Here is a 15129-nt window from a genome sequence, read left to right on the forward strand (position 1 = left end):
AATTCCGAATTATATAATTTAGATTAAGAGGGGGCCCCCACGTGTTAGATTTGATGATTTGATTATTTTCTTCTGCTTCCCAAAACCTTATTAATTTCCATTACATTCCGGTCATAATAATGACCCCTTATACAAGAACTGCAATATTAATAACTTGTTTTCGTGTTGACACATTAAATGATTTATAAATCTAAAAGTGAGGCACTCGAACTATATTCTTGTTCTTCCTCTGTGTGGCAGTTATTCTGTCTCTGGTGTTTCTTCCTGTCCTTGTAAGATGTTAGGACTTTCTTTCCCCCAGTTGTTGCTGCTATTCATCATTCCTTGGGCGGAGCTGATATCCCATCATTGAGCATATTAGCTTATTAGCGTAAGATGATACAACTAAACACCTTTTCTTTTCACCGATCAGAAAACAGCACATGAAGTGGAATCCTGTTGTAGACTGTGAACAGCAAAGGCCGTCAAGCCTTTCAGTAGCGAACAGAACTCACGTCACCGAAATGCATTGATTACTGCCTAGGAAATCACCATTCTTGGCAGCTTTAACAATTGATCTTCGAGTGTGTTAATTTAATTCAATTAAAAAATACTGTCTTAATATTGACAGGACTGAGTGACGGTTTACATTGAAAGGGCGTGTGTGCTGTTTACTTGATAGTGAGAAGAGATTAATTCAGTGTTGGTAGTTCAAAGCATTGCTGATTTACATGTCTGTTTAGAAGTAGGTGCCATTGAGGTCAGCGGAGCACACTCCTGGGTAAATTGCTATAGGATTGTGGTCTTGTTGGTGCAGTTACATGAGAAGATTTACAGTTAGATATTTAGACTACCTTATTCACCTTGCCAACAAAGGTCCGTATAGTTAAAGCTATGGTTTTCCCAGTAGTGATGTATGGAAGTGAGAGCTGGACCATAAAGAAGGCTGATCGCCGAAGAATTGATGCTTTTGAATTATGGTGCTGGAGGAGACTCTTGAGAGTCCCATGGACTGCAAGAAGATCAAACCTATCCATTTCTAAAGAAATCAGCCCTGAGTGCTCACTGGAAGGACAGATCCTGAAGCTGAGGCTCCAGTACTTTGGCCACCTCGTGAGAAGAGAAGACTCCCTGGAAAAGACCCTGATGTTGGGAAAGATTGAGGGCACAAGGAGAAGGGGACTACAGAGGACGAGATGGTTGGACAGTGTTCTTGAAGCTACCAACATGAGTTTGACCAGACTGTGGGAGGCAGTGGAAGACAGGAGTGCCTGGCGTGCTCTGGTCCATGGGGTCACGAAGAGTCGGACATGACTAAATGACTAAACAACAATTCCAAAGTTTCAAATGTGGCTGCTTGTACTGCACACACATCCTGCCCCCCCCCCCCGAATATAGTTTTCCAGTTGTTCAGCATATGCAGAATGGAATGCAAGTGGAAATCCCCCTCCATTGTTGGCACTTAATTACATCGATAGTTTCGGCCTGGGACAGAGGTGAGGAACCGGTGAGCCTCCATATGTTGTTGTACTCAGTGTCAACTAGCATGGCCAACAGCCAAGTGTGATGGGATCAACAGCTTCAGAACATCTGGAAGGGTTCCCCACCCTTGGTATTTTACCACAAACTTGTAAGCAGAAATGGAGCATATTCTGCTATGCGTATAACAGAATTTCCTGCACTGTAGAAACAGATACAGGTGGTTATTCCTCAGCACCTAATCACAAAATGGCATCTGACTTGGCACATGTACATATGTGTTGTTATTCCAGCAAAAAAAGGATGTAGCAAGGTGTGTTCAGACACTTTATATCCACGAGGCAATGCAATTTGAACAAAACTAACTTTGGGCATGCAGTTCTGGATTATTCTGTAATTCTAAAAGTACCTCAACTAATAACACACTCCCTCCTTTTACTAATTTTTGAAATGCTTTCCCATTAAAAATGTAGCTGGAAACAGGTGGTTGCAGTGTGCTGATATGCAAATCCAAATGTACGTGTGCTTCAGCCAGTGAACGCATTCCTTTTTTTGCACATGTTCAGACTACTTCATGATAGTATTTTCAGTATAGGGTATAATGTGCTTTTAAAATTATCTTCCCGATCAAAGGGTTGGGCTGCGAAGTGGCGACTTGCCACGTACCCTGTGTTTCATGTTCAAACAGGCATCTGAAACTGGGTGTTCCACATGCAAACCAAACACTCCTTGCAGTGTGAAAGGTGATGACGCCTACATACTGCTTAGGCAGCCCATGCCTATAGGTCAGCTTGCTCCCCATATAAGTAGCAAGCTAGCGTAGCTGGGAAAGAAGCCAGGGGAGAGAAGAGCTACATGTAAATAAAAATTAGAAGGCTGTTGCATTCTCTCTTTCATGGTCCCCAATCACTGTCTTGGGAAATGGAATCCCCAGAGGGCACTTGCTTTCACAAGGTAATCTGCTCTGTCTTTACCAACAGGGAATTATCCATTTACCAAAATGGTTGATACCTCTGATGCCACTGTTGGTATTAAGAAGAGGAATGTGGAATTAAAGAATATTTCAGGACCATACGTCACTCAACAATTTGATCTACAGGTACAGATAATGTGAGGTTTTAATTTTTTTAAAAAAATCAAATTGGGTGTGAATATTGCTTAAACTGCAGCTTTAGTGAAGTGTCAGAAGCAACTAATGTGAAAGGAGCAAGGACTCCTCTAAAATTTACACCTTATAGGTGTGCAGTATTCTGAAGATGCATGCTAAGCAAGACATAGATACCCACGCACAAAATAAATGTTACTTTTGTAAGTTGTGAAAGGGATAGACAGGTTTAAAAGGCCACTTTTCTGGATAGAACAAACAGAAACGGGCACCACCATATCCCAATTGAACCTGTGTCTATTTTACCCAGGAAAAAAGGCAATAAATATATCTTTGTGCCAAGGTACAATATGTCAGATGGCTTTAGAATAAAGGGAAAGGGTGGGAGAGGTGAGAAAATGAGGAACTCAAAAGCTTTTATAAACATAATTCTAGGAAACGGATGCTATAACAGATCTGAAAAGTAGGATTGGAATAGCAAAGCTGTAGCACTTTTGCCAAAGGAAAAAACCTCACTATTGTACAATTCAACCACCAATGTATCTATTTTAAATTACTCTACTACAGTATCCTTTAATTACAGCCACACCATTAGTTTATCAACACTGGTGTTTCACAGCACAAGGTCACCTATAATAACCCTGGCAACCACCAGTAAGCTATTTTCCCCTTCCCTCAGTGAATAAGTACTGCGGTGGTGCTATCATTGCTTCAAAAGAAATCGCGTTTCCGCCCAGTAACTCCAGTGGCATTTGATCTGCAATTGGATTGAAGTTAAAAATTAATTACTCTTCCAACATATTGATTACATGGCTATAAACATAAAAGACGGAGCCTAGAACAATGTACACTGACCCTCTGTTGAAACAGCATGTTTGTTTTCAAAAGGAAACTAATTAAAAGCTTCAAAAACTGGTTTCCTTCAGGGATGAGGCAGAGGTGCAAATAAAAGCAACAGTGCCATCTAGAGTATCTGATGCCCTCTACTGAATGTACAGCATCTATCACAAATTGGCTCCCAACTCCAGCCTGTACTTCCAAATATATATTTGATATTTAATTTGCAACCACATAAAATAGGAAGAGGGGTTGGTATATGGTGACTACAACCAATTTGTGTTAGATTTTTAAAATCCCTTCCATTAACAGCTCATCAGCAGGTGTTTCTGTGAAGTCTACATGGCATGTGCATAGGATTATAAAAAGATCAGACAATGGGTCTACACAGCTGGTGTGCCCCCAAAGGAAATGTGCAGTTTTATTTCTTTTTTGCCACACTAGCCCCTATCCTGGTCTTCCTACATGCTGGACTCAAAGCAGGTTTTTTTTCTAAACTGAGACAAGCTATAGATGAACCGTGCTAGGAAGGGAACGGCAAACAGCTGCTCTGCTGAGAAAGGAGGGGAAATGAAGCAAAATTCATTGTATTGGCCCATGGATCTGGTTTCCAGATAGGTACATAAAGCTGAAAAAGGCACAGCTAAACCCTCATACTCTAATGTGTCTCTGCAGCTGCAGTTTTCCTGTGCCAGCTGCAATCTGATCCTGTTTTCCTCAATACAGTTCAGTGGGGCAGCCAAGAACACTGCATAGGTTTGCAACCTTAGTGGCAGGCAAGGCGTGCTATTCCGTTTGAGATTAGAAATCTGCTTCTGCTCACCTCATTTGTATAGTCTCTCCTCCTTGGGACAATTGGTTGGTTGGCGTTTCATCTGGGGATATCTCCTCTGGTGTTTTCATAGTTCTGCAGTGATTTAAAGTGTTGCAGACAAATTTGTAGAGGATGCAGTCTTAGATATTGTGGGCGAGGTCCCAACTACCTTATTAGAATTTAGCTTGTATGGTGCAAGTCCTGATGAAAGTCCCATAGATTTCAACAGGAACTAAGCTAAACTAAGAGGCTGCAATCCTCTACATACTTAGCTGGGTAGAAGCACCATTGCATTCAACAGATCTTAGTTCTGAGTACAACAGGGAGTTGTCATCCAAAACATCTGAAGAGTCCACACGTTGAAAGTCACTGCCCATGAAAAGCTAGCATGTAAGAAAAACAGGTTCTAGCCTAGCCTCTCCATTGTGTGGTTGCATTCAGAAGACATGTTTACCATTTGAAGATCGCAGCCCAAAGTCCCAGAAATGGCGATAACCAAATGTGGAAATCGTCAGGAATCTATTTGTAGCAGCTGAATGAGTTTATATGTATTATAAAATCTTTGTTGATGAAAACAAAACCTATTGGTCTTTCAATTGGTTGTTGGGCATGCTGCTGTTTCTGTCTAATTTTATTTAAAAGATAGGCAGCTTTTGCTCGCAACTAGATCAGACACAGAACCTTAACACAGCTAAAACATGGAGCATGGCTGTAGTGATTTCTTTTAGTATTCATTTGATTCCTTTGTCTGGCTGCTAAAGCTGGCAGAAGCAAAATAAGCATCATTTGACCTTTCCACTTGGCACTGTGTAGCACCCTGCTTGTGGTTAACGCTTAGCTGGAATGAAATATTCAACGCAGCAACAGAGAAATTAAATAATAATTTATTTGTCAGACAAATAAATAAGAGGCACAGTGGTATATGGTTACCAAGCTCTGGCCTGCCTCCTGCCATTATGGCCAGCCCTTATATTTCCTTAATCCACCCCCCTTTGCTCCTCCTGTGGCTGCCTCTGTTCAATCAGCCTGCTTGAATTTCCTATTGGCTGATTGCTATAACCAATTTTAAGATACACTCATATCCTCCTGTCCTTATATGGAACACAAAGAGCTATATATTGTTACATCTATAAATGACAAATAAGTAGTAATATATCTTACATGTGTCTCAACAAGGAATCTTAATTACCAGCTCACCTCTTGCCTTCCTTGCCCTATTGCCTTCTAAAACAAATGGTTAATAATTTTAAAATTTTATCTTGAACAGATGTCAGAGACCTTGGGTTCACATAAACATTGAAAGATCTCCTTCATTTGAAGGTTTCTAAACAAATGTCTGACAACTAATATATCAGGATGGCGTCTCTTGTCTAGGAGGAAAACACTGTCAAGGTTCTCTAAAAATAGCTGGCCTTCTTGCCTGGCATGAAACATTTGAAAATCTAAGCCCATTTAATTTAGGAACCTGATCAAGATATAAGCCAATATATGCCTTGATTAAAAATGCAGTCTATATTCAGATGCCACATTCCCCCCTTTCAAGCTCAAGGACCTTGGTACCAAGCGTCCTTGATAGCTTGATCTGCATCATATTCCTAAGGTAAAGCTGTGTATAGGGCCATGATATGAGGTAGAGTTTCATTCGAAATCATCTTGCTAATTGTACTTCTAAAACATGAAATGATACATGGCATCATACATAAAACCATTACCACTACTGTCAAGAAAAACAAGCAAGACAATAATATCCCTTTGAGTCCTGTGACATTAGGTAACCATCCCATATCCCATCCTTCCCTTGTTTGTACTGGGACATGTGCTATACTCTCCATCTTTGTGGCCAACACACGGATTGCCTCACCATTATCAGAAATGTTAAAGCAACAGGCATTCCCTGTCAAGTTCAAGACTCCACATAGGCCTCCCTGCTTGGCAAGTACATAATCCATTCCCATTTTCAGCTGCAAAATGCGGCTCTACTTTCATCCAACTGTTGTGCAATAAGTCTCAAACTCTGGGCCGTTACATTGGTTACAAGTTCCACTACTGCTTGCAATCAAATTATTCTGTTTAGATTATAAATAGGATCCCGTGCCCCTTGTATGAGCTCACCAGGATTCCAGGAGGCAGGATCATAATAGGCTATAATGCGCTCTGGTGGCCAATCATCAGTACCGCTCCAACTTTGGGTACTTCCTCCTGCTATATGAGAAATATCAGCGTTTCTTCGTGTTCGCTTAGCTGAACTAGTGGGCATAATCCACATTGGTGGTAATACCCATCCCAGGAAACAAGTCCCACTTCATTTGGAAGGGAGTTTCTTGTATGCCCATTCTCCACATATCCACCACAACCATCGGGTCTGAGGGTTTTGGTATGTGGAGTGCATAAGGCGAAATATCAAAAGAGGTAGAGAGTTCACAGTGCAGTATGTTAGATTGCCTTTCTCTGTCACAGTTATGTTCCATACCACTTTCCATGCATGAATAAAAGGGGTTGCACAGGGCAAGGTATTCCGAGTTCGATAGGTAGTACCGTTTGCCCAGGTATGACTATTCTTAATCCCAAGTATAGTGGCAATGAGAAGAGCCTATCATGGTAGAATCAGCTGCATCTGATGATTTATGTACACAGAATTCCCCTTGTACAGGTATAACTCGTAATGTTTAGTTGAGTTCCATCCGGGGAAATTCTGTACTTCTGTTTGGTGTGGCATTTCGCTTACCATACCAATAGCATTTAATGGTATCGGTAATAAGGGCATACCTCCCTCTGAATCATCTGGCCCAAGAGAGCAAACAAGGCAATTAGTCCTATTTGCAACATTGGCTTACCATTTCAGCTAAACCTACCCACATATTGTGGTCATAGCGGAATCCATATTTAGCAAATTTGGTCAGATTCAAGGACCCTTCCCCTTCCCAAGGGATCAGGATTAATAATAAAATCATGTTGATGTCTAGCATATGCATTCCTTCCACAAAAGATTACCTTATTGTGATAGCATAAAAATATTAGCCCCTATATAATTCCCCCAGTGACAGAAATGGGGAACCACCAAGACCAAAACATATATCCCAAGGATCCCCAATGTGTAATATCTCTGATAATTGTTCCACAAGGGGGCAGTCAATCAATTGTATAAGAGAATCTTCCCTTTCTCAGTCGCTGGTTCAGACGCTCCTCAAGCTTCAGGCGTGCGCAGGTCAGCCAGCTTCCAGGGTGTGGCTGCAGCAGGCCGGTCGTCTAATGTTGCCCGTGACCTAGCCCGTTCCCCGTAGGGCTAGATACAGGGGTTTTTGGAGAGAGTCAGTTTTTAAAGGATTAGAGGGGTCACCTTTGCACGTCCAACTGCCTTCGGACTTCTTCAAACGGGAGTGATGAATCCAGGGGGGTCACCTCAGCTACCTTCACCGCTGTTGGAGTAGAGAGCAAGACGGTGTAAGGTCCACGCCACTTAGGTGCAAGTGGATCACGTTTCCACTCTTTCACCCATATGCTATGCCAGCCTGAAGCTGATGAATCGGCACGGCAATGCTGCACTGCGTGCGCTCGAGGGCCCACCTGTTAAGATAAAACAAACAAACAAACAAACAAACACGGGAGAGAGACAAAAACACGGGAGAGAGATTGCACTTGTCCCTGTGTCACATGGTCTCTTATTTGTTTGAGGTCAGTTGGAATATCCTGAACAAAGGAGGGCGGCCTCCCATACAGGAGCTCAAAAGGTGACAACTTAAGTCTTTTTGTGGGTGTGCACCGAACACGAAACAGTGTTATGGGTAACACGTCTACCCTCCTGAGACTTTAGACATATTAGTGGGCTTCTGGCATGCCCTGCAGATACCTTGCACAAGCGTCTGGCGGTAGGTGGTAAGCCTGGCCAGGTGAATTGCATTGTTTGGATCCCAATTAGGATCTTCCAAGGGAAAGTTGTCCTGGAGATGACGGTCAATATTATAAATATTTCCCACTCTGGCCTGCTCACGCAAATATATCTGTGCCTTTTCAATTATGTCTCTCCTTTCCTCAGTGGTGAAGAGAGTATTCAGGAGCTGGCGACAATCTGTCCAAGTAGGACTATGAGTATTTACTATTGAGGTCACCAAGTCCATCATAGCCTGAGGTTTTTCTGCGGAAGGTGGGGTGTTTTCCAATTCATCAGATCCGTAGTTGTGAATAGAATGTACTGGAGGATCGAAGTTCGAGGTGGCCGTGGTCCGGTTGCCCATTAACCAGCACAGGCTCCTCAAGTGCATCAAATACTCTTCTGAGAGGGGCTACTACGTGATCTTTCTCTTCGCTTTGCTCTAGGGGCCTCAAATCATAGGGGATGGTATTTGTCCCAAGGCGTTCTTTTAGCAGCTTTATACGCCTTGCTGTATTGCTTGCTGACCGATCAAGGTCTCCCTGTAACTTCTGTAATAATTCTCTAGGACTTGGATGTACAGGGGTTTGGGGTGGGCAATTAGTTGTTCCACTAAAGGAGACTGTAGATGGAGTTCTACTGGGACTCACAGGTGGAATAACCACTTCTGCTTGGGCTTCATTATAGGACTCCAATGCCTCTGAGAAGGCTTTCTTAAAATTATTTAACATACATTCAAAAGGTGTACTTCCCCCCTTTGAACCCCCAACTCCCATTGTATGGCCCTGTGAAGTATCCACTCAGTCACTCACACACACACCTTACTGGGAAACGAAGTAGTACTCACTCCACACTTAGGTCAGCTACACATTGTACTTTCTCACACATGCAATGCGCCAGATACTTCACCACACACTACCTCCCATTCTTCCCTTTTCCCCCACCAGACCACCATCTGATATACCCAGCCACCTAGCGTACTCAGTTCCCCTTTACTGAGACGCAGAAGTTTGATCAGGACTTCTCTTCCTCCCAATTAATTGGAGGGCCAAAACCCCTTAGTGCACTTACCCTTAGCTGGTTCCCTGTTTATTTCTCTGGTCCCCCCCGGTCCGTCGCCGTCGGTGGGCAGGGTATCAGACAGACGAGACTGCTGCGTTCCCCTGGAAAAATTTTTCCCAGTGCACGCTTGGGTAGGCAATCAGTTGTCTTCTCTCTTGTACCCCGCCCAGTGAGGCGAAGGAGCTGCGTTCCAGCAGACCACTGATCCGAGTCGCAGGCACCATAAAATGTAGCACCCTGCTTGTGGTTAACGCTTAGCTGGAATGAAATATTCAACGCAGCAACAGAGAAATTAAATAATAATTTATTTGTCAGACAAATAAATAAGAGGCACAGTGGTATATGGTTACCAAGCTCTGGCCTGCCTCCTGCCATTATGGCCAGCCCTTATATTTCCTTAATCCACCCCCCTTTGCTCCTCCTGTGGCTGCCTCTGTTCAATCAGCCTGCTTGAATTTCCTATTGGCTGATTGCTATAACCAATTTTAAGATACACTCATATCCTCCTGTCCTTATATGGAACACAAAGAGCTATATATTGTTACATCTATAAATGACAAATAAGTAGTAATATATCTTACATGTGTCTCAACAAGGAATCTTAATTACCAGCTCACCTCTTGCCTTCCTTGCCCTATTGCCTTCTAAAACAAATGGTTAATAATTTTAAAATTTTATCTTGAACAGATGTCAGAGACCTTGGGTTCACATAAACATTGAAAGATCTCCTTCATTTGAAGGTTTCTAAACAAATGTCTGACAACTAATATATCAGGATGGCGTCTCTTGTCTAGGAGGAAAACACTGTCAAGGTTCTCTAAAAATAGCTGGCCTTCTTGCCTGGCATGAAACATTTGAAAATCTAAGCCCATTTAATTTAGGAACCTGATCAAGATATAAGCCAATATATGCCTTGATTAAAAATGCAGTCTATATTCAGATGCCACAACTGGCTTTTGTCCTAAGCTGCTCTTGTGAGCAAATGTCTCCATTCTTACCATTGCTATAATTGGTTTATGGCAGTCCTCTTTCAATTCACTTGCATTCCGTTGAGGACTCTTGAGTTAGGGAAGACCACAATCACACAACAAACGTATTTTGTTTTGGTTTTTTAACCAGCTATTTTGCCAAGAAAACAAGACAGAAACATCATTGCGTTCTCCTTTTTCTTTATTACTGGGCATAATCCACCCAAAATTAAGCATCTCTTGGCTCACAGATTGTACTGCAAGAACTATGCACTTGGAATTTAATGCTCACTACATTTTGGCTACCTTAACTCAAAGTGATTTATTTTTGTTTGTTTTTATTTATTTTAAAACTTTCTATGTCACCCTTTACCTGAGGATCACAGGGAGGTTTACTACACACACACACACACACACACACACACACACACAAAACACAGTAACAAACGAAACCAATAAAAATGCCTCAATTTAAAAAGCCATAGATTATTCCAATTGGCCAAAGGCCTGGGAGAAATGTCTTTGCCTGGTGCCTAAATATACACAATGAAGGAGACAGGCAAGCCTTCCTGGGGACAGCATTCTGCAGATGGGGAACCACCGCAGAAAAGGCCCATTCTTGTCCTGCCACCCTCCAAACCGTTAGTGGAGGAAGCACATGAAGAAGGACCTCTAATCATAATCACAGGGTTTGGGTCAGTTCATATGGGGAGAGGTCCTTTAGGTACTGTGGTCCTTTAAGGCTTTTTAGGACAAAACCAGCAGTTTGAATTGGGCCTAGAAACTAACTGGCAGCCAATGCAGTCGGGACAGAATTTGCATTATATGCTCAAAATACACATATTTATTGTCAGTGGTTTTGTAGATGCTCCCTCAGCCATGTAAAGTCACTTAGGTGAGCAGCTGTCTTGCCGTTGGGAGAAAATATATGGCCCAATCACACGGACAATGGTTTTTTCCAAAAGAGTTTTCACAAAAAATGGCTGGGTCAACACCTATTAATGTTAATAAATATATCTGGAAACACCATTTCCAAGGTATTTGCAGCAGGTTGATGAGCTATGGTGAGAATACACATCTTTTCTTCATAATCTCCACACTAAACTGTTGTAACTCATGAGTAGGAAGATTCAAAAAGGGTTTCGGTGGGCAGCTGGGCTACATTCTATGGAATGTCATTTTCCTTTTTATATTTTTAGCAAAATTATATTTTCTGTAGGATGCAAAATGCCACTTTGATAAAGTGTATGATATGAAATACAATGGCAAAACTTGCATTAGCACTGAACTAATCCACTAATGAAAACAAAAAGGAGCTCTCATCAGAAACTTGCAGCAGTTTCACAATCACCCTCCTCCATTGCCCTCTTTAAAGGAAGATAATCAATAGTGCAGACCAGTAAATGATCAGGGCATCCAACATGAAATAGCTGTCAGTAGAGCATGAGGCGCTTAATCTATAATTCACAGCCTGAATCTCTAGAACTACCACATAGTTCTCCAGCAGTTTCTGATACTGAGTCACAAGCCACTGATCTGCTGAGATGAAGATACCGATGCTGTGTGACTCCTTGTTGAGCTACCTGACAAACAGACCTTATTCTGTTTGCACAATCTGAAAAACACAGTGGAACACAGAAAGCCATCGGCCCATGTGGCTGTCTCCAGAATTTCAGACAGGGTCTCTCCCAAAGATCGTGGGTGCTGAACTTCAGATCTTCTGCATGCAAGGCAGAAGCTATGACACCAAAATTCAAACCTAATTCATATCAGCTGTAACATCCAAACGTTGAGTTCTAACTGATAACCGTGGTTACCTGCAGTTTTAAACTCAACATTAGGAATTGCTATGTAGTATTTTGTGGTGTGTGTCATGATGAATTCAGAAGAACAGACCATCTGGATCAGATCAGAGGCCTATCCATTTCTACAGATGCCTATAGAAAGGATCTTCCTCAAAATGCCAGAAATTTATTACCCGAGACAAGTTGCAGTCTTTCTCTCCTCAGGACTGATTTCTATCAAATACACACACCATGCTGCAGTGAAACAGTATTGCAGGCTGAATAGTGCTACTTTGCATCGTGTCATAAGAAAAGCTGTATCAAGCAGTGGACAGCCAACCCCTTCATGAAGTCTTGCAACCAAGGAAAGAAGGCACTCACAAGCCAGTGTTTCCCAGTTGTAGGCATAATGCTGGTGGTCACACAAAAGAGGTTTAAAAACTCTCTCAAGGCAAATCTAAAAAAAAAAAGTAGTATAAACACCAACAACTGGGAAACACTGGCCTGCGAGTGCTTCAATTGGCTCCCCAGCAACTGGTATTCAGAGGCACAATGGCTCTGATCCTGGAGCTAATATATAGTCATCACACAGTTAATAGAAAAATTGTACAGTGAATTACATATCAGAAGTGTTCTTGTTTTGCTGACCACTGTAGCTTCCTTGTGGTGCACATAATGTTCCTATGTAGAAATTAAGAAAAGAATTAATGTGTGAAGCAACCTTGAACTTATTGCAAGTTTCCAACTGACCCAAAGTTAATCGATATAGCAACTCGGTCTAGAGAGTAAGATGCACTTTGTAATCAAGTAGGGTTGGCAACCTTTTATTTTAAAAAAGAGTGAGATCCTACCTGGTTGGTGGGCTGCCAAAGCTAGCAGGTCAACACAAAGTTTACGTCTGGAATTCAATGGCTTTTTATACCCAGATATTGATTATTTGGCAAACATAGTCTTACTGACCAGACAAGTGAAATACTGGCTGCTTTACAACCCTATATTTAACTCCACACGAGTGAACACATCTCTCAGGTTTCCCTCTTTAGTGGCCATAAATTATGCTAATATACAGAAACTAGTATTGTAACAAAACGATGTCTACTCAGAAGTAAGCCCTATTCAATTCAATGGGACTTGCTCCCTGATTAGTGGGGTTAGGATTGTGGATTAAGAGATTTAAGTGTATGGAAAACTGAAAATGCCCATGGATTGGCACTGAAGGTTTAAGGGAGGGTGTTGGTGAACTTTTTAAAAACAGAAACGAAAAGAATTGCCAGTTTAAAATCTGTGTCCATTTTATCAGCTAAACCCAGATGTCACAGAAAATGCAGCATGTTTGTACGAAGAGGCAGATTTTGTTTTCCTGCCAAAAAGGTGTGGTGTAAGAACAAATGACTCCTGGGGGAGACTCTCCTCATCCCTTGAGGACAGTGTTCAAAATTAGCCATGCACCAGGTGCATTTTACACCTGGCTACCAGCCACTTTCAACGAAGCAAAGATGTCTGGGTGCCAGGATGGTGCCTGACATCACCACCATCTGGAGGTGCATGCCTGTGGATCATTGGATCTGGACTGTTTTCACACACTAATACCACATCCTGTAGAATTCTATCAGTTATATTTTATTTACACAATCAGAATGAAGTTCAGGAACTAAAATGCCTTTTCTGCACAGCCTGAGCAGGCAGGAGTGGTGAACAGCATTATAATTAATTGTTGTAGCTTGTCTTCACTTAACCCATCCCCCTGCCCTGCTCACAATTGTGAAGAATATTCTTCTGTTATGAACGGTCCATGTCACCATTAAGAAGGTAGGATATATGTAGACTGTCCCTGGATAAAATGGCTTTCCTTTTTTAAGTTCTCAAACCTAGCTCAAGGTTGCCATCTGAACTAGCCAGATGTTTAACTAATAATCAATCACAGTCAGTTCATCATATGAAAAATAAGACTTTAGATCCATCTTGCCCCCAAATGGTAACTAGACATTCTGTTTTGGCAGCTGCAACCTTGGTTTAAAGAGCCAGTTGGGGCCTAGCCTATATATCTGACTTTCTAACACTGCTGGAGGAGAGGGAAAGCACCCTGCTGGAACAGACTACAAAGGCCCCCACAGCTCCAGCATCCTCTTCTCCTAGTGAGCCAGGGCCAGCCCACCCATGAGGCAAGGTGCAACGACTGCCTTAGGCTGTCAATTCAGTAGGGCAGCAGATCCCGATGTTGATATTTCTTCCTGCCTTGTTCCCAAAGTCAAACTTTCTTCACCCATTCTTTCCTTGTGGGGAGGAACAATTTTCAGGTCCCAACAGCAACAGGCTCTCCAAGTGTCCCTATTTTCCAAGGACAGTCCCACATTTACAGAAGCTCCCCGGTCTCTGATTTGTCCCACTTTTCCTTAGGATGTCCCTATTTTTCATTGGAGAAATGTTCGAGGATATGGAATTATACAATCTCCGAGTCAAGGAGCTCAGTAACTATACAACCTTTATAAGATATCTGAAGGCAGCCCTGTCTAGGGAAGGCTTTTTTTAAAAAAAATATTATTATGTTTTTATCCTACATTGGAAGCTGCTCAGTATGGCTGCAGCAATTCAGTCAGATGAGTGGGGTATAAATAAAATACTACTACTAATAATAATAATTGCATCCCCTCCAACATTTCTCCAATGAAAATAGGGACATCCTAAGGAAAAGTGGGACATTCTGGGATCAAATTGGAAACAGTCCTTTAATGCGTAATGTTTTACAATGGTACCTTAGTTCCCGAATGGCTTAGTTGTTGAACAAATCGGCTCACAAACACCGCAAATCCGTAAGTGTTCCGCTTTGTGAACGTTTTTCAGAAGCCGAACGTCCGACGCAGTGTAGGAAGCTGCTACAACCAATCGGAAGCCATGCCTTGGTTTTCGAACGGTTTCATGAGTCAAGTGGACTCCTGGAACGGATTAAGTTTGAGAACCAAAGTACCACTGTACAGTGGTAACTCGGGTTAAGAACTTAATTCGTTCTGGAGGTCCGTTCTTAACCTGAAACTGTTCTTAACCTGAAGCACCACTTTAGCTAATGGGTCCTCCCGCTGCACGATTTCTGTTCTCATCCTGAAGCAAAGTTCTTAACCTGAGAAACTATTTATGGGTTAGCGGAGTCTGTAACCTGAAGCGTCTGTAACCCGAGGTACCACTGTATTATGTTTTTATATATGTTGGGAGCTGCCCAGATAATAATAATAATAATA

This window comes from Podarcis bocagei, assembly GCF_964188305.1.
Source record: "Podarcis bocagei genome assembly, chromosome: 10".
NCBI classification, from domain to species: domain Eukaryota; kingdom Metazoa; phylum Chordata; class Lepidosauria; order Squamata; family Lacertidae; genus Podarcis; species Podarcis bocagei.